The sequence below is a fragment of the Podarcis gaigeae genome (genome assembly GCF_964106915.1).
Source record: "Podarcis gaigeae genome assembly, chromosome: 4".
Classification (NCBI taxonomy): Eukaryota; Metazoa; Chordata; class Lepidosauria; order Squamata; family Lacertidae; genus Podarcis; species Podarcis gaigeae.
The window spans coordinates 79783599-79808045 of NC_139677.1; the positions used below are offsets into that span (position 1 = coordinate 79783599).

Sequence of the window (24447 nt, forward strand, 5' to 3'; positions counted from 1 at the left end):
GCCAGGCGGAGAGCAGGGGCGGCGAAGTGGAGCGTAGCGCGCGGCGCCTCGTGCAGGAGATCGCGGTGCTCGCGGGGGCTGCCCACGTGCCATGAGTTTTCTGGGCCACAGTGTTCCGAAGAATTTGTGCTTTGAGTCACCTGCTCAGCAGCAGCGGGCAGTACATTTGCTTATTGCTTTCTGTTCTGCCTTTGCTCACGATTCATAGAATCATAGAAGTGGGGAGTTGGAAGGGGTCCCAGGGATCATCTAGTCCAACCCCCGCCCCGCAATGCAGGAATCTCAGCTACATCCTACATAGTAGGTTGCCATTAAAAACCTCCACAACCTCCCGAATGAGTCCGGTCCACTGTCAAACTGTTAAATTATTGGGATTAAAACATTTTTTTTAATGTACCATGTGTTTTTATATTGTGATTTTATGTCATAACTGCCCTGAGACCTGTGGGTCCAGGCAGTATACAGAATTAATTAATTAATAGTGATGCCCAGAACTAGATACAGGACTCCAGATGCAGTCTGACCAAGGCAGCACAATCTTTTCTGCCGCCGTCTCCACAACAACCCTATGAGGTAGCCTAGGCTGATAGTGAGAAAAACTGGGCCAAGGTTGGTACATAATCCAGAGAGTATTATGGATAGATTGGGATTTGAGCCTCCATATCTCCTGGTCTAATCTGTACATGCTACACACTGACTCCAGCTCCTATCAGCCTCAGCCATAGTATGGCCATATGTCAGGGATGACAAGCGCTCTGGCCTTACAGCATCCAGGGGAGGAGGGGGCATAGGTTTCCCATCCCTAATTAGTGCAACATCCTGATTCCCACAGTACTTAGCCAGATGCATTGATGAAGCTTACAGTGGCAATGGCATGGTGGCAGCAGCCCCTTCCCAGCCTCTGAAATCAGAAGTATTCTCTGAACCTGGAGGTTTCATTTAGCTATCAAGTTAATATCTGCTGACGGAAGTGTCCTTGGTAAACCTGAAGTGTTAGGCTGTTGCTTAGAGGTGGTGATGGGGTGGATGTGGGCCAATAAACTGCAGCTGAATCTTGCAGAGAGATATCTGAAAGACTTGCCTCCTTCCCTGCAGACCCCTTGAGGGGTTAAGATCAGCACAGGCAGAAGCTTGGGTTGTGATGACCCAGGAATGTAGCAGCCCCTAAAATGTGGAATTCCCTCCACTCAGAAGTGCTCTTGGCACCTTCACTCGTTTAACCTGAGCCCCCTGAGCTGTTTATTTTTAGGGCTCCCCCTATTTCTGTGATTGTAATTTGTTTTCAACTTTTTTTAATACTGCAGTTTAAATGGTATTATTTAAATTTAAATGGATCTTAGGGTGAAGAGTGGGTAATAAATCAAATTAATAAAATAATAATAATTAAAACTTGTCTGATCCCATTTTTAAAAGCGATCTAAAGGATAAACTAGGCATGGCATTTATCACATGATTAACATGCATGATTAAAAAAAGAAAGAGCAACAGGATCTGGCCTTAGGATTGTGTCCTAGTTATTTGGGGGTGCTTTTTAAAAGAACCACACACACCAGTTAACCATGTGTCTATGATATTCAGTTTGGCCCTAACCCAGGCACCAAAGTAAAAGTAAATAAATAAATCTTACTATCTATTTTTTCCACACCATGCATAATTGCAGAGAATTGCAGTCTCTGTCATGTCCCCTCTTAACACTATGCTTGTCTGGATGTAAACCCCGCTGTGTTCAATGGGATATAATCCCAGATAAGTGTGCATAGCCTTCGGCTGCAATCCTGAACATACACAGTGGGACTTCTGAGTAAACATGCTTAGGCATGCAGGGTTATCTTTCTTTGTAAACTAGACAAGTCATAGCCAATCCCATTCCTACCAGCAAATGCATATGAAGTTAGGGGATTTATTTGCACTCTGCACTGTCTCTCATTTTGCATTCACCCAGAATCTCTTTGCACATTCTCATTGCACAGTTTGGATTTTTTTTTTAACAGGTTTTTTTCAACAGCCGGTTTTGGATTTCAGCTTCCTAAATAGTGTAGCATGTCATCTGCAAATGCAGCAACCTCGCTGCTGGCTCCAGGTCATTTATGAATGTCCCAGTAGAAACCCTTGGGATATCCCAGCGTTCATTTCTCTCCATTCTCTCCATTTATTCTGCCCCACTCCTTCCCAGCAAACCTTTGATTTCAAAAAGGACAAATTTTCCTGTGACATCACAACTCCTCATCACCTTGGCAACCTTCTTCTGTCTCTGTCCTCTCCCTGGAGTGGGCGGGGGGCGGGGCAGGGGAGAGGACAGGCTGACCAGCTATAACATTTCTGAAAATGCATTATAGTAGGGCAAACTGCTTTGCAAAAATTGGCATTGGGCAAAACCGCACACAAAAATGTGTATATTAGGAGATGCTGGTGCTTTTTCATGAGGACTTTAAAAAAACCCAAAAAAACACCATAAGCTGATGTGGAAATGTGGAGAATTGAATTTTATGATTGGAAAAATGAAAAACTAACAGATTCACCCAGTCCTAGTAGGAATTGACTTCCAGTGCAATGGAAGTTAACCTTCAGACTTTGATCTGGCAATCTTATAAATAGCCGTAGCACATGCTTGAGGCTGTTCTGCTGTGCAGTAAGGAACAATTACTTAAAACTTAGTGAAGGACATCTGGCAAATAAAGGGCATCTGGAAGGCAGCTACCTCATTTTTCCTCTGTACATCAATGATTTGTCACCGTCTACATCCAAACAAAAGCATCCTTAGGAAGAGAAAAAAGAAGAGCTTCACAGGCAAGTCTCCCAAACAGTGTGTTTAACACAAGGCAGAGACAGTGCCAGCCCCATGGCTGTCAATTTTCAATTGCAGTGTGGAGCTCAGAAGTGTACACCTGTATATCTACATACACAGAACAAATAAAATATGTCTCAGAAATACAGAGTGTGCCATGTATACAAAAAAATCAGACAGTCACAGTGAATAGATTTCAAGTATATCTAAGAGGAATGCACTAGTACTTACCTCATGATCTTAAAACTCATATGCCCCAGCCAGCCCCAATCTGAATACAGTACCAGCCAGCAAGTGAAAAATCAGTATGAACTAATTATAATTATAATTATACCCCACCCTCTGGCTCTAGTTCTGAGTTATTTGTTGTAAAGTGGCAAGCAAATATAGGCAACAATAAAACAATAAATTACTGCAAGCTTCAATTAACATCATCAATTTTTTTGGTACACTGCCCTGGAAGATAATATCTTTTAGCTAACTAAATAAAATTAATCATTGCATGCTGCAATCCTGTACGCGTACCTGGTGGTATATTTATTTACTGAGTAGATTAAGAGTAGCATAGGATTGCACTGTGAGGCTACAAAACCCCCCCCCATCCTTTTCATGTTACTAAGCCTCACTTAACTCAGACATACTGTACTTCTGAGTTAAGATGTGTGTAGGATTGTACTGTGATCTATGCCATGTTTATTCAGAAGTCCTTCTGAGTTCAATATTGCCTACTCCCACGCAAGCCAAAGGAGCTGCAGCCTTACAAAGCAATCCTTTGCATGTCTACTCAGAAGCAATTGCGATTAATCTCAATGGGATTTAACCCCAAGTGAGTAAAAATTTGCTGTTTTACAGGATAATCCTAAACTAGCCTATTCTGAAGTGCATCCTATTGAATTCAATGGGACTTACTCCCATGTAAATGGAGTTATGATTGCCGCCTTAATAGGCTCGTGTTTGATCAACAAAGGTTCTCAGTGGTGAGAGAAGCGAATAGTAAAGAGAACCTGCACAAGCCAGGCTGACACAAAACCCCACACATACATTAAGTAGAATAGAAGCATTGCCGCCCCACCCCACCCCACCCCCACTCACTATACCCCCCTCCACCTCTTTCCCCCTTTTCTTCCTAATGTAACACTGTCTCAACAAATGAAACTGATTTGTAGAATATGTAACTTGAAAAAAGAGACATTGCACATACTTTGTAAACCAAGAAATCTTTAATTAAAAATATGTTTAAAAAAACAAACAAATGCTCTCAGTTAAGAGTATAGATATTATTATTTTAAGGCTATGGTAGAAAATGAAAGGGACGCGTGTGGTGCTGTGGGTTAAACCACAGAGCCTAGGGCTTGCCAATCAGAAGGTCAGCGGTTTGAATCCCCGCGACGGGGTGAGCTCCCGTTGTTCAGTCCCAGCTCCTGCCAACCTATCAGTTTGAAAGCACGTCAAAGTGCAAGTAGATAAATAGGTACCGCTCTGGCGGGAAGGTAAACAGCGTTTCTGTGCGCTGCTCTGGTTCTCCAGAAGCGGCTTAGTCATGTTGGCCACATGACCCGGAAGCTGTACGCCGGCTCCCTTGGCCAATAAAGTGAGATGAGCGCCGCATCTCCAGAGTCGGTCACGACTGGACCTAACGGTCAGGGGTCCCTTTACCTTTACCTAGAAAATGTAAATCTAAAAAATGCCTTTCTAACAGTGAAGAGTTAAGGCTAATGAGCTGTATAGTAGTCTAAACCTCCTTTAGTATCTCCAAAATATGCTCATGTTTGGGGTATTGGCAATACACACACACACACACACACACACACACACACACACACTTTATTTTAATCAATCAGTTAAAGGCGGATGGTCAGTCAACTAAAAATATTAAGTCCCTAGCATAGCAAATATGCCATGTGCCAGACAATAAATGTTGGAAATGTAAGGAAAATGAAGGAACATTCTTTCACCTCTGGTGGACTTGTCCCAGGGTGAAGGCCTTCTGGGAAATGATATATAATGAGCTGAAAAAGGTATTTAAGTATACCTTCCTTAAGAAACCAGAGGCCTTCCTCTTGGGCATTATCGGCCAGATGGTGCCAAAGAAGGATCGAACATTCTTTTTGTACGCAACAGCAGCAGCAAGGATACTTATCGCTAAGAAGTGGAAAACTCAAGATCTACCCACGCTGGAAGAATGGCAGATGCAGCTGATGGACTATATGCAACTGGCAGAGATGACTGGCAGAATTCGAGACCTGGGAGAAGAGAGGGTTGAAGAAGATTGGAGGAAATTCAAGACTTATTTACAAAAATATTGTGATTTGGTGGAAAGTTAAGTAGGATGTTTGATCATAAATAATTGGCCATCACAAAATCGGATTGGAATTCGATGTAAAGCGAGACTAAGAGAAACAAATTTTCAGAGGACTATATTTAAATAAGCGGTTATAAAATTTGCAAACAAGATGATAAATTGCTTGGAAAAAATTTATGATGATGAAAATGGCAGTGGGAGATGCGAGGAAGTCCAAAGAAGTTACGAAACTCTGTTGAGATAAAAGTAAGGTTGTTTATTGTCTTTGTACTCTATTCTGTAAAAAACCCTAATAAAAATTTTATTAAAAAAAAATAAAAATATTAAGTCCCTATAGTTCTTCTGTTCTAGTATATCACACTTGTTTCCGTTCATCAGGACATGGGAACCATTAAACGTGGTTCTCTGAGGAAGTAAAAGGGAGAGAGAGATGCACACATATGGTTAGTACTCAGTCGTGCATATGAATGAAAATAAAGCCAGAGACCTTGGTGGCACAGAGGCTAGAGTACCTGTGTTTGCATTTTGAAAACCCAGGTTAATCCTGCACTTGTTCAGGAGTGCCAGCCCCAATCTCAGACAAACCTTTCTTACATGCTTGCTGCAATGCTGTGCATTAGAGAAAAGGGCAAAATAAAAATACAGTGAACAAATGGATAGCAGCAGAATTACGATTTCCAGGGAGCCATTCATGCACACTGCCGGATCCTCTGCATGCACACCTCAGTGTGTTTCATTAAAAAGAAGAAGAACTCTTCCCTATAGGGATCTCATTGAGCAAAGATTGGTGTCATAAAACTGGCCTTCCTTGATGGCTTGGTGTATCTACTCTGTCAGCTGTCACTCTGGTTTAGAATGATTGTCCTTTCCCCACATCCTGATGGCTGTATGGCTGCAAGCAAATTTCTGTGTGCAGACTCGAGGCTAGCCAACTAATTGCTAGGAAACCTAGACCCTCACAAAACTGACAGATGGGTTTGAGTGTCAAACGGGCTGGTGTCACCCCAGTGAAATGAGACGGTGAAAAGGAGCAACATTGATTGCATTAGACTCATATTTTTTATATATCAGGCTCCAGAATCCTGGCCAACAAAGACATCACCTGCTCTCTAACTGTTTTGAAGCTGCAAAGCACCCACCCTTGCTTGCTTAAGAAAAAAAACCAGGTAAAGGAGTAAGGCTAGGGTCAGAGAGATATGACAAGGAGCATGAAGCAAGTAGCCGGGAGGATGTAAACATGATTGTATGTTTGGCCGAGGGGTCAAACTGGAGAAGAAGCAAGTGACAAGGCCAGAAGCAGGAGCATCTGATGCAGTGGCTGGATTTAAGGCTGGAGGACCAAAATAAAGACATTTTTGAGTGGGAAGTGTATGTGTGGCTGACAAGAAGAGTGGACTATGCATGGCTTTATGGGGGGATTAGAGGAACTGATGGAGGACCAGTGGTGACTAACCATGCTGGCAATGTTCTACCCCTATTCTTGGAGATGGTATGCCTCTGAAAACCAGTTGCTAAGAATCCTCTAGTGGAGAGAGCGCTGTTGCACTCAGTTTCTGTTTGTGGCCATTGTGAGAACTGAACACTGCACTAGATGGTCGGACATGAGTTTAGAAGATGTGCAGGTTGAAGCAGGAATGGTCAACTTGGCCTCTAGATATTGTTTAGCTTCAACTCCCATCAGTCCCAGTCAACATGGCTAATGGTCCAAGATTATGGGACATGTAGTCCAGCAACAGCTGGAAGGCCACAGATTCCCTATCCCTGACCTGCACTGACCAGCAGTAACTCTCTGGGCTATTATTTTTCCCCAGTCCCATCTGAAGATGCCAGGGACTGAACCTTCTGCAACAAGTGAAGGGGGCATCAAACCTGAATGGACCTGCCTCATAGTATATACATGGTTATAATTTCATCCATGCTGTACAGTCAGTGAAGATGAACTGATATTTGTTGATTCTGATCGGCATACACTTCATAAAAGCTAGAATACTTTTGAGTTCTGCTACAGATTTTGTAAGACACCCCCAAATGCAAAGATTAATAGCTATGCAACCATCTTTGAATTAAATATTCTATTCCTGCTGCATACTAATTATCTTAGCAGGGCCTTTGCTCTTCAAGCCATAACACTGGCTTTTCATGTCTCTAACTTCTACTTTCCCCTGGTGAAATAATTACATTTTTTTGTTGGATCATCTGACATATAGAAGCTTTTGAATTACGAAGAGTTCTCTTGAGAGCCTTTTTCACGAGAGATTCCTTTTCAAACAGAAGTTTCATCTCGAGTTCAGCATCAGTTTGAGGAAAAGTTGGCTTTCCTTTCAAGTTCTGATGTTTTCTTCATCATGATTACTATTTGTGGGTTGACTTCTGCTAAAGTTAAAGGCAAACTTTAAGTCAAACTCCATTGACTTCAATGGAATGGGGTGCCTACCCTTGAAACTGAGAGGCAATATTATGCAAATTGATTGCGCCTACAGATTTGCTTTTAAGTTTAAAGCCATCAAACTTCATGCTTCTCAAGATTATAATTTTTAAAAAAGAAGTAATGGAGCGATAGAATAATGTTTCATAAAACATCTCACATATTTCATTTGCATTGTTTATTCAGTGCAATTATTTGAACTAAATCAACAGGAAGAAATTTTTAAAAGATGATGTTTAAACTCCAGAATAAGATTGGTACAGTATTAAAAATATTAGCAACCTAGTAGTGTGTTCTGCTGTGTCACAGCAACAGATAGACCAAAAACCTCTGCACTTCCAGTGAAAACGCAAGAGGATAGCTGGTTTGAGTGTCGGTGAACCTGGTCCCTTTTCCTCCACTGGTATAGGAATTGTGAACTGCAAGGTGATGTTCAGTGTCCTCATAAATCATTCTGCCTATTTACAATGTTCAGGCATGAGTGCCATTGCTTATGTAGCTAGAAAACCACACACACGGGGGGAGGGGGATATCAGCAGGTTTGGAGAACACTGAGATTTGCAGAAGAACAAAAAAATCTTCAGAAAATACTCTGAAAACAGTCCAGTGAGGACTGAATCACCTCTGCTGTACAGAATGCTGACTAATTGTTTGGGGATGGGGGTAGGAAACCAGTTAGAAGGGAGAAAAGAATGGAGTATACAGGGAACCAGACAGAAGACCTTTTCAGTAGTTGCACCTACCCTATGTATTGCCCTCCCGGCAGACGGCAAAGAGTTAAACAAGAATAAAAAATTCCGTAGACATCTGAAGGCAGCCCTGTTACAGGAAGCTTTAAATGTTTGATGTTGTCGTTGTTGTTTTTCCTGCTTTTTTTTTTTTTGGAAAACTGCCCATAGTGGCTGGGGCAACCCAGTCAGATGGGCGAGGTATAAGAAATAAAGTATTATTATTATTATTATTATTATTATTATTATTATTATTATTATATTGGAGAGGGCATAGTTGGAAAAGTGAGCAGGAGCATTCCACACTGCCAAATTGTTTTGCCAGTCCTGTCACCTGCTAAGTGTCACTGAAGTAGCCCTGTTGCCTCGTACTGACATTAAACAGTTCAAAAAGCACTATCAGGACCATGACAGAGTGAGTGCTGCAACACTACAGGCCCAATGTGGAACGTTATGTGGAACAAACTTCCTGATAAGATGGTATCTGCAGGAGGACCTCATCTGCAGAGCTCAGTGAGCAATTGGCTATATAAAGGGTGAGATGATCTTTCAGGTACCCTGGTCCCAACCTGTATAGGGCTTCATACGCCAAAAACCAGCATCTTGAACTTAGCCCAGTACCTTATTGGTAGCCAGTTGCCCATATGTTTTACCTCTGTGACTAGGGACTCAGCTAAATTGATAAAGAAAAAGCATTTTCTTTGCGTTGAATATGCAATATAACACTGTGACACTAGATGGCGCTGTGGAGTCCCGACTTTCCCTACTGGATTTCCCTGTATGAGTTTGCAACGCATTTAACTGAATCACGTTTTTGACGTGTCTAGATCCAGCCTAGGAGTAGCTCAGACCCTCCAAGTGTCCCTATTTTCCAGGATATAGAGAAGCCATCTTGGTTTCTGATTTGATCCCGGAATGTCCCACTTTCCCTTTGGATGCTCCTATTTTCACTGGAGAAATGTTGAGGGGTATGGAGTTCCGACCCCTGAGCAGTCTGAAGGCAATCCTTTATAGGGAAGTTTTTTTTTTAAAAAAAAGTTTAATGTTCTATTATGTTTTCATATATGTTGGAAGCTGCCCAGAGTGTCTGGGGCAACCCATTAAGATGTGTGGGGTACAAATAGTAAAATTATCATTACGGAATGGGACGTCCCTATTTTCATTGGAGAAATGTTGGAGGGTATGGTAATCATTTGGATAGGCGCATGGGAGAGGGATTTTTTTGTCCTGAAGAAGAAAATTATGCTGAGAGTTCTAGTCATGAAGCTTGAATGAAGGGTGTAGTTTGGCCCTCAGACAGAATACCCTTGTGGGATTGGAAAATTATGTTAGAATAAATATGAGCATAGAATTATATACTATTAAAGATGCATGCCCATCTGGTTTTGATGTGTTGAAGTTCAATGAGCCAGTCCCAGAGGTTCTGATAGTTTCCTTACAAGCTGAACTAAGCAGGGTCAACGGTGAAATGATTTTCCTCCTTTTGATCTTCTTAATCTATTGGAAGGCATTTCTTGTTCTATAAACTTGTATTCTCGCTGTTAGATGAAAGGATGTTACATCAGGAGTTTGCCGAAAGCAGTACTATGCCCAGGAAAGCAGCATTACAGATAAAACTTTGGAGAATTTAGCTGGGAGTTTAATGGATTTTCGAATTGCATGAGCAGATGTTATTTTATCAGACACAGCACAAATCATATGGGTATTGATAGAACTTCTTTTCATACTTTCTTTTTCCTGCCTGAGGTGCCAAATATAGAGATGGAAGGAGTGTCGTTTAAAAACTGAAAGGGGATTCACAAATAATAATATTGATGGAAACTAAAATGTATACAATTTTAGTTTTGAACCCTGAAAAAATGTAAAATAAAAGAGAGTGATGTTCAACCAAGGGGATTCTATACAGGTGGAATACAAAAAGTGAAAGGTGTAATTTAGGAGTTCTGGTGCATGTCCCATTCTCTCCCATGAAAAGAACATGCTTGGTGCATGCAATGGGACGTGCTCATTTATGCATAGAACATTTCGCTCTTATAGAAGACAATGGGGAATCTCTGCCTGCTTGCGGCACCAGATTTCAGCTGGTGGGTGTAAATTGGAGCAATATAGATGAATTCTGTTCCAAATCAAATTGCTAGACAATCTTGATGCTTTGGGGTTATACGGGCTTTCCAGAGTCATCTGATTAAGATACAGGATGCGGGACTAGATAAGCCTATGGTCTGGTGTTCTTATGGTGTGGTATTTCAAATGAAAAACAGCAGTCTTCGCCTTTTAAAGTGCAGCTTTTTAGTGTTCCTTTGGTTGGTTGTACTGTGAGCGCTTGCGTGCCTTTGTCTGAGTAGATTTATCCAGCCTCAGGACAAACAAACCAAAGTTTAAAACTCTGATTCTTGGCAGTTCAGTCCCTGGTCCCATAACCACAAACCTGGCTCCTCTTCCCCTGCCTTCTGGAATCCTAAAATACGTTGCTTGCTTCCCCAGCCAGATGTTTTGGGTTGCCATGCCCTTCAGCCTGAGCCAGCATGCTGGTTTATTCTTATGGGGGCTTGAGTCCAAAATATCTGGAGGGCACCAATGGTAGAAAAATGCATTGCTATTCTTTCTATGCTATGAATAGAGATACCTCACTGCTTAGCTCCCCCCCCCCCCCAGATTATCCCTGCTTAAACCCATCACACCTGGGAATGCATCAACACCTCAGCACCAAACTACATCTGACATACGTTTAACCTGCCCACTTTTATTTTGTAGAAAGCAGCCATGGCACCCTGAACTGGAACATGCTGCTGAACTGGACCAGGGCCCCACACCAGTGGGCTTCCCCCACCCACCCATATCATCCCTCACCTCCTGCTCTGTGCCCTTGAAAGTGCTGTTTGCAGTAGGCATCAGTTTGGAGGTCCAGGGGGGTGGGATGTGATGACAAAAACAAAATACGAGTAGTGCTTTTTTTCTAGGCGTCCTTCTAGCACTGAATACAAGTCAGAGAGAGAATTTCATCAGAAAACTGGGGGGGGGGGGTGATCTGTGTCAGGAGGAGCACATTCCAAATCAGAGTCCTATGACCACCTTCCTCAAAAACAATGGCTCCCAAGTTAAGCATCCTTGGGACTTCAGATAAGGAATATATGGTGGTACCCAGCTGAGTAGACCCAACCATGGGCTTACTCTGCAAATGAGTTAGTTGGATGCAGCCTACGGGCTTTAGCCCTACAGGACAAAATGAAGTAACAATTTCTAAAGCCAGCGGGGAGCTGGAGGGGAGGGAATAACAAGCTGAAACTTGTAATCCTGGGACAAACTGAAACCTCAAAACAAACAGTTACACATTGTGTGAATTGATTGAAACAGACAATGCTATTTTTGTATTCTGACTGTCTCAGGTGGATGGAACAAGGGTTGGAAGCCATATGGGGCTTCTGCTGCTGCAAAGCGATTCTGTTAGTTTATTTTTCTCTTTCCATACACACACACACACATACTTTGGCAAACAAACTACTTTTGTACTCGTTATGGTATTCAGAGATATATTTGCTTCCCTCCCAACTCTTAACTGGAAAAATTAATGACATTGGATGCAGCGCTAACAATGTTTCAGTATCCGGTTATAAACTCATACCCGATTATTGCTTCTAAGAGCACATCTTATTTTAAGAAAACAGCCTCTGCTGGGTCACCTGAACCTGCTTGATTAAAGAGCATAATGCGCAGCCTCCCTTTTAGGGTGAATCAGACAGGCGATGTGAGAGCAAAGGCAAAATGATAGAGGTGATCTGTCATTGTCAATTATTATAAAAATAGATAAAAATAGCAACAGGCAGAAAGCTTAAAATGTCAGGGGCTTCACTTCTTTCTGTTTCTTTCTTTTCAAAACAATACCCTCCCTATGGTTGCTGTTAACTTTTTGTTTTTTGTTTTTTTACAGGATAATATTGGCTCTTAAAAATGATGGCAGCTGGTGCCATCTAGGGCAGGCTTGGAGGAGCTCCACCTTTTCCTCTCTCCTGATAACTCAGTAAGCATGACTGTCACTTTTCTGCAGAAAAGATTCAGGTGCATGGTAAAAATTTGAGGTTCACACAATTGAAGTGGATTAAAGCTCTGTGTTGCAACAAATCCACTTTTTTAAAAAAAGAAATGGGCTATTTCTGGTTAGAAAAGTGGTGGGAGACTCATTGAAAAATGTGTGGTGCGCACACAAGCAGATCAGGAGAGATGCTTGCTTATTGTCGTATAATTGCTTCGAAGACAAATTGCAATAAATGGTCAAGAAAGGCCAGGCATTTTAACTTGGTACGTAAGCTTTGTGCAAGCAAATCAATGCTGGAAAAACAGTTCCAGTTCTGCTGCTTTCTGATTTGACTCCCAGTATAGGTGTGTATGATAAACACTCTCTTATTGCTAGAGCTTTGGGAACATCCAATGAAGCTGAATGTTGGAAGATTTGTGACCGATAAAAGAAAACGCTTCTCTGCGCAGTACATAGTTAAGCCTCAGAACTCACTCCCACAGGAAGCAATGCCAATCACTGGCTCGGGTGGCTTTAAAAGATTAGACAACTTCATGGAGGAATAAGGCTGCCCATGGCTACTAGCCGTGATGACTTAGTGTGCTTCCACACTATGCTTCCAGCCAGTTGCTGGAAACATAGCACTTGGGTTCTGCTTGCTGGCTCCCACAAGCATCTGGTTGCTGGACTAGATGGGCCACTGGCCTGATCCAGAGGACTCTTCTCATGCTCTTAAAGGATCATGCCTTGCCTGGCCCTTCCTGACTCTTGTGATGGAGCATGAGGGAAAAGGGAAGGAATTGTTTTTAAGATCCACTCACATACACAACCAAGACACAGAATTCCCTCTGACCAGCCATCCCTGGGCTTTTATTTTATCTGGCACCTTGTGTCTGTTTGTTTTTATCTGTACTTCCTGCCTGCCTTCTGTCTACTGTTATTGTTCTCTATGGTCTGTCCTTCCTTCCTTTCTTTCTTTCTTTCTTTCTTTCTTTCTTTCTTTCTTTCTTTCTTTCTTTCTTGTAGAATGCATAAATGTGTTATTTCCGCGTTAGCTTCCTTGAGCATTGCTACCTAAAAGATTCTTTTAGATAAATACCGGTACATATCGGAATAGCGAAATGGGTTTGCAATAATCCCTGAAATGATAGCGGCACTTCTCAGAGCCTCTGTAAACTCAGTGCCAATCGTGTGGAATCAATTTGCCTCTGCAAACAATTGGTTAGATGGAGAAAATGCTGCATGGAGTAGGAAGCAAGCCTGGTTAGAAACCACCTCCACATAACTCCCACTTTGTCTCTCCTTTGGGCACGTCAGCACCTATTGTGTCATGCTGGGAGACAGGATCGAGACTTCATGCAGCTCTGAAATTGTTGATGCTTTGGTGAAACAAGTAGACCGGCAGCAGCCCCTGCGATGCGGAATAGGGGTGGGGCACCTAGTGGAAGGGAGATCCTTTCTGAATAACCCCTCCTGCCCTCCAGTGGGGCTTAGCATCTGGTCCTTCCTTTAGGAGAAGTTGGTGCATAGTCCTGCCACACTGCTGGGTGGAAGAAGAAGAAGAAGAGTTTGGATGTGATATCCCGCATTATCACTACCCGAAGGAGTCTCAAAGTGGCTAACATTCTCCTTTCCCTTCCTCCCCCACAACAAACACTCTGTGAGGTGAGTGGGGCTGAGAGACTTCAAAGAAGTGTGACTAGCCCAAGGTCACCCAGCAGCTGCATGTGGAGGAGCAGAGACGCAAACCCGGTTCACCAGATTGCAAGTCTATCGCTCTTAACCACTACACCACACACAGGGAAGGTATCTACGCCCTGCCCAGCAGCAAAGCTCTCACCGACTCAGCAGGAGAGACATTCTGCAGAGCTTTGCTGCCGGTCCCTCTCTGCCTGCAGAGACCGGGGAGACCAGAGGCGAAGTTAGGTGGTGGAATGAGGATGTTACCCCCAGGACAGGTGCCCCCTGAGGTGGCTGTCTCACCCCACCTCAAGGGTGGGCCAGCTCTGGTGCAAGAGAGAGATGACTCCACATTTGGATATTTATTTAATAACGTGTTTGCCTTTTTCCCATCATGGAACTCAACATGTGGTTCCCAAGCAGGCCCTGACCAGACTGAGGTCTGCTTAGCTTCAACGGAGCTGTGGCCTCATGGGCCTTCAGAGCACATAGATGGATTTGTGCCCAGAAAGAGATTACCAATAACAGCTGTAGAAAAACACACACACACACACCCTCAATACAGCCACTCCAGTGCATTCTGAGGAAATAATTAACGGGAAGGTTTTTAATGCTACTTAATAGGAACAGTTTGGGACACAGTTTCTCCTGCGGCACAGCCAAGCAGCCTCTGCAGAAAACTTGTCCCAAATAGTATTTGTTAAGCAGCACAGAACCGTGTCCCTTGCTGAAACATTTCCTCAAAGCACATTAAGACCCTTATCCCTGTGTCTGGGTTGGTGGTAAAGTTTGCGGGTGTCACTAATTGGGTGGCTGCCTCCCTGCTTTCTCCCAACTTTGCTGGGTGCACAATCCCCTTGTGTTCTCTTTCGGTTTTAATGCCTTTGTCTCACTACTACATGAGTCACTGTTTGCAAGAGCAAGAATTCTAATCAGGGCTGTATGCCTACCCTCATAAGCAAATCCTCTCAGTCCCCATTTTCATCTTCCCCTTCACCATGCAAAAACAAATTACTGTTAATTGTTTTTGTCAGGTACTTGTGGAAATTTCCATCACAGTCCTTGCCACATCACTTCAGAGAGCTCTGCTTTGACTGTGTCATCCAAATGACATTTTGTTTTCCTGATCTATGTCTCTGAATACATCACGCGCTCCTCTCCTGAAAGAGTTATTTCATCATTCTTCTGGGCCTATCAAGTGGCTATGCCAAATTGTAAATCTAAACAACTCATCTAAGCATCTGCAATTTGCTTTCCCTTATTAGCTGATGCTGCAACCTATAAATAAATATTTTCTTTACTGAAAAGGTTTGAAGGATAATTAAAATCCACAGTGGCTTCAGACTCAAGAAAAAAATAGCCCACCAAAATTGAAAGGTACAGTTCTTACAGAACACCATGAATCCAGAGAACTGTGATTTGTTAAGTGTTAAGTTGTGGGTGAACATATCAGATGACACAGCGATTCTTCAGACGGCTCTTGTTTATTCACAGGCCAGAACAGAACTGAACTGAACTGAAGGGTTCAGCCAACCTGCTTACCGGTATATAGAGTTCAACTACAAAGCAACAGTAACAACTTTCTGTAACTATCCAATCACTGAACGTCACTTTCAATTCCTTATTTGCATATGCAGACCTGAGTGAAAACTATCTACAGTATCCCCCTGCTGGCCCAGGGTGAGAACTTCAGTACATAACATTAAGGATGCTGATAGTTTTAAAGGATAATCCTACTCTTTTCACAGAGCTACAATTCCCTGAGTTCCTTGGGAAGAGGGATTGACTGTTGAACTACTGAAGCATTTTGAGGGGAATAGGGGTCTCCTAGCAACCATTAGCGCCCTTAACAAACTGCAATTCCCAGGATTCTTTGGGGGAAAGTCATGACTGTTTAAAGTAGTATGATACTGCTTTCAGTATATAGTTTTTTCATTTCTTAACCACTTGTTCTGCTCCCCGCCCCCCTTATGACTGGGTGAAATCCAGCTGTCATTCTCTTCAACCCCTTCAACTTCCCCCAGGGCCATCCCTGTCAGTAGGCTGACTTAGGCAATCGCCTCAGGCAATAGATGCTGGTGGGCAGCACCTGTGGCTATTCCCCTGTGTGTAACTGTTGTGACCAGTTACAATATCACATATTATTCTGTAAATACATAAAATACATTCATGGCCTATCATACACCAATTACACTAGACCACTGCGTTGGAGCACACTTTCCCACCATCAGATTCACCTCGACTTCTGTACCTGTAGAGTGGAAGGAATGGGCACCATCTTGTTCTTTGCCTCAGGCTACAAAATTTCTTTTGCTAACCCGGAAGTAGATGCCCCTTGTTGCAAACTCTGCCCCAAGATGTGAGTGGAAGTCACACGCTGGCAGCATGGCAGCAGTGGGAGGCACCTTTAGCGAAAGTGCGCCTCATGTTATGAGTGGTTTCAGGTTACAACTTAATCCGGAACGGGTTAAGTTTGTAACCAGAGGTACCACTGTATTAGTAACTTTGCATCAGTGTAACATTTTTATATGTAGCTGTGCATTTTTATAATATTTTGTTCAAGTTCAGTTTAGAGATTTTTTTAAATACATTAATCAATACAGAAATTACACAATTAATCAATCACTTGATTACTCCCGTCTCACCAAAGTGTGAGAGAAATGGCCTGCCAAACACCATAAGGAATCATAACATTAAAAAGAAAAGGCTCCCTGTGGCTGTCTATGCTATTTTTGTAAGTTTTGGGGGGTTGAATTTTCACAGAACATGCAAGCCACATCTATTGTCAGGGAAATGACAGATAAATGACTGAGAAAGCCTTGGAGTTGGCGTGATGATTTCTTTAGTAAGTTTGTACGCCACTTTTCATGGGGGGGGGGAGTCTTCTCAAAACAGTTTACAAACCACATGTCAAATATGTAATAAAATAGCGTATAAAGCTATATAAAACACAAGAATCTGAAAACCATGATTCAAAATTTTACCAGACGTCAATGACTGGAGAAGCTGACTCATCTTGATTCACCCTCCTCTAGGTGGAAAAAGGGAGAGAGAGTGTGTGTTTTTGTGTAAAGAGAAGTTGCAGTTTTGGGAGACAAAAAGCAACAGACTGATATAGTGGCTGAAAAGGAAAAGCCCTTTGGGGGAAAGAATATGGCCTACCTCTTTGGGGATATGATATAAAGGGCAGCAGGCAACTTGCATCTGCACAAGTGTTAAAAGGTCCCCTGCTTATGATAAATATTACAGAAACTTCAATGATTTCTTCCACGAAAGGAAGCCAAATCTGGATAAGTGTCACACACCTCCTGGAGAAATGAGAAACTTGTAACAATAGGCAAGATTCAAATTAAGGCTAGAATTTCTTGGTGGCTTTGAGAACTCAGCAATATCTTTTAATCATTGGCATTTTAGGCTGCTCAAACATTCCTTGGAGCACGTCCTGTTGAGCGCAGTGGGGCTTGCTCGTGAGGACCATGCCCAGAATTGCCTTGCACCTTGTGTATTTGTTAATAAACGGTCCTTTCTCCCCGTGTACAGCATCTGCTAGAAAGCAACTGCCCACAAGGTGGCATGGTTCCCCTTGGAGTTCGCTGCTACGCTTCAGTGCTTGCAAGAAAAAGTTTTAAAAACCACCATTCTGCCCTTCCTTGTCTTCCGGTTATGGGTACGTTTATAAATTACCGCTTCCTTCTTGACATATTAATCACGAATTTGTTAATAATCTTACATTTTGTTTGAGGAGTCATTTTTCAGGCAGCATCAGTTCTAAGACTCTTTATGAAACAAGGAATTAGTTCTGCAACGTTTAAGATGCAGGTCGATCCTACATTTGTTCAGTTCATGTTGCGCAAGAACTTGTAGAAATTTAGGTTGAAATACTCAGCATATTTACCTGGAAGAAAGAGTCTTTGAAATAAACTGGGACTTTCTTCTGAATAAATAGCCGTTAAGGAACTATTTAACCCTCATTGCTTTCAATAACAGCTAAAGTAAAGCTGACTTTGTCTGGTTCTAACTATCACATTTGTATCCCATGTTGTTCCCCCTGATGATAGATCAGAAGAGAGTGACTTTCACAGGGCCATCCCCAGAGCCTTCAACACAGGAAGCTGTCTGAACATTGTGCCATTTACAGCTGTGCACATCATGCATTTAAAGCAGCCCCCGCAAGAATCCCAGGAACTGTAGTTTGCTAAGGGTGCTGGGGTTTGTGCGGGGTGGACTACAGTTCCCAGGCTTGTACTTCAAATATATGCAATGGCGATGGCTCTTTAGACAAGGGTCTTTCTTTCCCTGCCATATCTAGAGATGCATGCAAAACAACAACGTTCAGCATGCTAAACATGTTGTACCACTGAGCCATGGCAGTTCCAGACCCAAACAAATATTACTCAGGGATTAATGCATGACTTAATTATAATTTGAATGTGAAAACTACCTTTCTTTCAGGTAACCAGAGATGCAGTGAGAGATGGTGTTGGGAGCAAGTCATTCGTCTTTATTCTTTATTTATTTATACGGCTATTAGCCCATAAAGTATGTACAAACATAAAAGCACAGAAGCATAAAAACCAATATATCTAACAACAGAAGGTGAACACCACGATGCAGCAGGGGTGGGTCATTGAGCAGTGACAAATACAGCTTGGGGCCCAGAAAGATCCAAGGGACGGTTCACAGAAAAAGGAAAACTGGAGACGAGATCCGTCATGCACTCTCATCATAACTGTCCGATTAGTTTTGGTGTTGTTCTTTTTGGTGGTTTTTGTGTGTGAGATAACCGCATTCAGGAATCTCGCCACCTGCAGAGTTACAGAAGGATCTGTATCCTGCAAAAGCAGTGCGGCATGTGACTCAACAGGCCTGCCAACCAAGCGCAGTAAAGCAGGACCCAGGAATTTAGTCCTGGCTATGCTATGTAAGGGACAGTTGAACATTATATGTGGAAGAGATTCAACTGTTTTCCCGTCACACTCGCATAGCGGAGACACCAAACCCTTGGAAAATCTGTGGCTCAGCAGGTTCGATGGAAAAACATTGAACCTTGCACGAATAAATGCAAGTCGGTGTGGTACAGATGAAAGAGATGACATGTATGATGGAAGGCCAAGTGGTGGGGTTATTCCGTGATACCTGGGGGAGCAGACACCCCCACCCCTGGAGAGGTTGTGTTGATTTTCAATGTCTGCTAATCTTTGCTCGATAAGGCTTTTGGCTGAGCGTAGGTTCATCTAGTCATTCGTCTGAGTATCTGCCTTCACCTTGTTCCTCCTCAGATTCTAAAACTGGACCTTGGATGCAGAACATTGTTTGTTTGTTTGTTTCATGAAATTTATACGCAGCTTGATTGTATTTATATTAAAAGAAAAAGCCTCAAAGTAGTTTACAGAAGAGAAAATAGTAAAATCAAGAGGAAAAAGAAAATCATGACCCTACTTTAAAACATGCAAAAGTTAAAATACTAAAAAAGATTAAAATTACCTCAACTTTCTACGCCTCTGGGTAGGCTTCTCTAAAGAGGAATTTTTTAGCTGGCACTGAAGAGCACAGCGAAGGCACCTTCTTCATCTCAATAAGGAGGGATTTCTCAAGTGCCACACTCAACGATCAGGTTCTTACAAATACAGAATGGGTCTTATGTGGGGTTGAAGCGGTTGGGTGGGCACATGTGGGGCAAGGTGATCTAATTGGTCAACTGATGCCAAGTTGTTAAGGGCTTTATAGGCTGCTAGTATCACTTTGAACTTGGCCCAGAAGCAGATCAGCAGCCAGTGCTGATTTCCAAGCACAGGTGTTTTAAGCTGACAAGTCCTCACTCCTGTCAGGAATTGTGCTGCAGCACATTAACCATAAATGCTGGAGCTGCCAAGGATTGAATCTGGGGGCTCAGGTATGCTACCAGTAACCTATGGACAGGCTGCCCCCCCTCTCCCAGGTTGCCCAGTCCCAGGCACGCAGGAGGGCGGAGCCAGTCGGCCGCCTGCCTTAGCGTCTTGTTGGCTCAGTCACCCCCGAACTCACGGCGCAGAGTCGCCTGCAGTAGAAGAGCCCGCCGCGGCGCTCCGACTGACGGGCGGGCTCTTCTCTTGGGCCCCCGACTCTCGGCCTGGCGCCCCTGAGAGACCGGCACCCGGGTGCCCCGCACCCCTAGCGCCTATGGGTAAGATGGCCCTGGCTATGGAGCTCTGATTGTTTAGCTAAAGCCCTCTCAGAGCACAGTATGTGCAATTCTTCAACATGTTGTGTGTTTATAAAGCTTTTGCCCCTAGGAAACTCGGGGATATAATTTCATGTAGTGAAATTTGGAAGTCTGCACACTACACACAAGCAAACATGCACTCCATTCAACAGACCCTGCATCTAAATGGGCTGCTTCCCTCTTATCTGAATGCCTATATCGACCTATCCACTGAGCTGAATCTACAACTCTCTGCAGGAATGAAAAGCCACCTCCGTAGGTGAACTTTCAGGTGTGTTTGGAAATGGTCTGATCATTAGTATAAATATTGAAAAGCATTGATATGAATTATTTAGGAAAATGTTCAAATATTAAAGGGCTCTCACTACTCAAACAAAATGTTTCAGAGTCGGTGAGAGGATGATAGAGGAGTTTCTTAGTGGGTGTTCCATTAAGTGATCTTTAAACCAAGTGAAGGTCAACATCTCTGAAACATGTGGATCAATTTTAAAAAATAGGCCTTGTTCTGAGTGTAGAAGCTAAAGCTGATCAATAAAGGTTTTTGTCAGAATGGTTTTTGTCATAACTTCCATGAGTGTATAGATAGAGCAGGTTGGCATGCGACAACAGCAACACCCCGGGAACGGCTTTGACTGGCCTGCTAAAGCAGGTGCGGGTAGCTGATGGATGTCAAACTCTTGGTAGTTAGGGATTTCCCCTGAATGTGAAGAAAGGCTCCAGTGGATTGAGTGGATAAAACCAAGAGCGGATCCAACAGTCAAGAAGGCAGTTATTGCACATGCTATAGAGGAACGTAAGGGGCAGATGAGGCTCATCAACCTGGGAAGGTAGCCCATCTAAGAAAAAGAAAACTCTGCTTGCAAACCTTTGCTGTCTTGTGGGACACCTTCAGGAGAAGAAAAGGCTAAGGAGTAAACCCTACACAAATCTGGAATAGAATCCCTAAGATGGCTGGATGGAGTCTTGTACGTCTCCTTCTGGCAAGCCCTGAAGCCAAGTTGGTGCCAGATATATTGCTATACTTTCCTCAGTGAGGCCAAGAGCTGGGTCTTGTTGTCTGGGCAGCCTAGGACCTCCATACACATTGCCCAGGCCTATGCCCTGGGGAGTTCACTTCAGTGCTGCTAAGGCAGCTTCTTCATGCCCAGAAGCACACTCCGTTGTCTGTAGAACAGCCCCATGTGATCATCCCTACCTGGCCAAAGTAGGGATGTGGGTCTTGTGCAAGGCAGAGAGCTTTTTAAGCCCCCTGTCTTCCTTATCAGATTTGGGGAAGGTCATGAAAGGTGTCCCGCAGGAATGGGCCTTTTTTGTAGTGGCTCCCTGTTTGTGGAATGCTCTCCCCAAGGAGGCTCGCCCGCTGCCTTCATTACATATCTTTAGGTGTCTGGCAAAAATCTTTCTCTATAACCTGGCCTTTGGCTGATTGAACATTCTATGGCCTTTTAAATGTGTTGTGAGATGGGGTTTATTGGATTGTTTGTGTTCTCATTTTGCATTTTGAAATTGTGAATACTGGGCTAGATGGACAAATAAGGAAGCATCCAATGTTTTATTGATCTATATTTAGAAAGCAGATATAAGGCTGTTTCCTGTGTACAGAAAGCCAGCTGCCTTTGCATTTTCCCTCTATTGCCAATGGTTAATTTCTCCCACTTGGCTGTTGCAAAGCCAGCTGAGTATGGCTGTATTTGATATTGTTCCTTTCTTCCTTTTATCATTTCTTATAGGCCTTGTGGGATGCTGACTTACAGATCTGATTACAAATCTGTTCTAAATGAGAAATGAGGAAGTTTTTTTTATAGCTGTGAGTCCTTTATTTTGTGCTAACTATACAGGTTTATATAAGAAAATGAAGCAAGGAAGTAGTTCACAGAGATTAAATGATGTGGAATAAAGCCTCCAAAAGCTGTAATTGAAAGTGACAGAAACATTAGTTTTGAAACAAGTAACATTTAATCACTTGGATTATACAGAAGCGTTTTATTTTTGGTATGTTGTTTTCTTTGATAGAATTTACATTTTAATCTGTTGAGACAGCTAATCACTTTTGTCTGACTGGTGCCAGGAGCCTGTCAGAATACGTAAAAGCTAGAGCAGTGTGAAGAGGCAGGCTATTTTTCTGAAACATGAACAACAAAATCCTAGACAGGTCTGCTCAGAAGGAAGCCCCATATACAAGGGGCGTTCATTAAAGATTTCCCCTGACGTACTTCCTGTGGTCTGAGACAAACGAAACTGGGCACAGTTATTAGTCCTTCTCTACATAGAGCCAAACACTTCTTCCATCACTTTATGCAGCTGTGGAGACCTCATCTGTAGAAGTCGGCAGGTTGTGTCAAAAGCCATGACTTGACCTCAGAAATCAGCATTTTATCATCTGGAAAAAGCTTGCCCTTCAAAAATAACTTCATGGTTTGAAAGAGGTAGAAATCCGATGGTGTGAGGTTGGGAGAATAACGGGGGGGGGGGGGTCAGGAAGGATTTCATAGCGGGCTGTTATCCTGCAGGAGGTGGACATCTTTGGTCAGCATACCACACCTCTCAATTTTGATGGCCTTCCACAATTTCTGCAGCAGTGAAGCGTAGTATGTCCCGGTAATTGTGGTACCCTTTGCCAGGAAATCCATCATCACTACTCCGCGCTGGTCCCAAAAGACCATGAGCATGACCTTGCCCACTGACAGTTGGATACGTGCCTACTTTGGAGGTGGTGAGATAAGAGTTCTTCCATTGTTTGGACTGGGATTTAGTCTCTGAGTCATAATGATGGAGCAATGTTTTGTCCTGAGTAATTAGTCTGGCGAAGAAGTCCTCATGGTTTTCGTGACACATGAAAGAGCCCGGTGAGCATGTGACTCATTCCTGCTTCTGGAAAGACATCAGCAGCCAGGGAAACCACAGGGCGGACACCTTTCCCATGTGCAAATGGTCATGGATGTTTTTTTTCCCCACAGTGCCCACACTGATCTTGACATCTGCAGCTAGTTGGCGAACAGTTATGCAGCGATCCCCCAGAATGGCAGCCTCCATTGCCAGATGGTGTCTTCACTAATGGCGGACTGTGGCCGACCAGGAATGGGAGCTATTCTACTGAAGTCCAACCACACTTGAACAAATGATGCCAGTGCTTAACTATGTCATACTATGGGGCACCCTCCACATAAGTCCCTTTCATCTCATCGAATGTCTCCCATGGTGTGCGCCCTTTCAAGTACAGGAACCTGATAACCGCTCTGCATTCTGCTAGTTCCATTATCAGAGGTTACTCCACGTTAGAAACTGCTAGGAGCTCAGAGCTACAAATTATGACCTTACCTATGGAGAGATGTATCATTATACATGTTCAAATTTATCCTCCTACGATATCCTCAGGGGAAATCTTTAATAAACGACCCTCATAGTTCAATGAGGCTTACTGCTAAGTAAGCATGGGCATGATTGCTGCCTAAAGGGTGAACTTCTATTAGCTTCTGCATTAATAACATTACATGTACAGCTGCAGGGGCGCCATCTCCAAGGGGCTGAGCCCTCCCCCCCCCCCATTTTGGTGAGGGAGCTAGGGCCCCCAATGTTCAAGGGGGGGCCTGGAGGAAGACAAGCACAGAACAGAGTGAGACATAGCTTCAGTGGCTGGCTCTTCCTTTTCCTGCTACAAAGGGGAAGGAGCCCCCGGGCTGCAGACACAGGAGGAGCCACAGTCATTGGAGCAGCACTGCCACGGTGGCTCTGCTCCCATGAAATCTGTTAAAAGAACGGAATGAAGAAAAAAGAAGAAAAATGGCACAGTAGGGGATTTTCTGCAGTAATAATAATAATAATAATTTATTTATACCCCGCCCATCTGCTGAGTTTCCCCAGCCACTCTGGGCAGCTCCCAATCAAGTATCAAAAACAATTCAGCATTAAATATTTAAAACTTCCCTGAACAGGGCTGCCTTCAGATGTCTTTTAAAGATATGATAGCTGCTTATTTCCTTCACATCTGAAGGGAGGGCGTTCCACAGGGCAGGCGCCACAACCGAGAAGGCGCTCTGCCTGGTTCCCTGGTTCTCGCAATGAGGGAACCGCCAGAAGGCCCTCGGCACTGGATCTCAGATTCCGGGCTGAATGATAGGGGTGGAGATGCTCCTTCAGGTATACAGGACCAAGGCTGTTTAGGGCTTTAAAAGTCAACACCAACACTTTGAATTGTGCTCGGAAACGTACTGGGAGCCAGTGCAGATCTCTCAGGACCGGTGTTATGCATAGGAAAATCCAGGTTAAGTGTAACAAAAATACAGAATGGGATTTTGATGGTAATGATGTCATGT

The 24447-nt window shown here is 43.3% G+C and overlaps 1 protein-coding gene across 1 annotated transcript in view; it reads right to left on the reverse strand.

The window, feature by feature from the left end:
- Positions 1 to 24447, reverse strand: part of LOC310843240 (cilia- and flagella-associated protein 337-like) — a 1288916-nt gene that overhangs the window by 415286 nt on the left and 849183 nt on the right. The window lies entirely within an intron of this gene.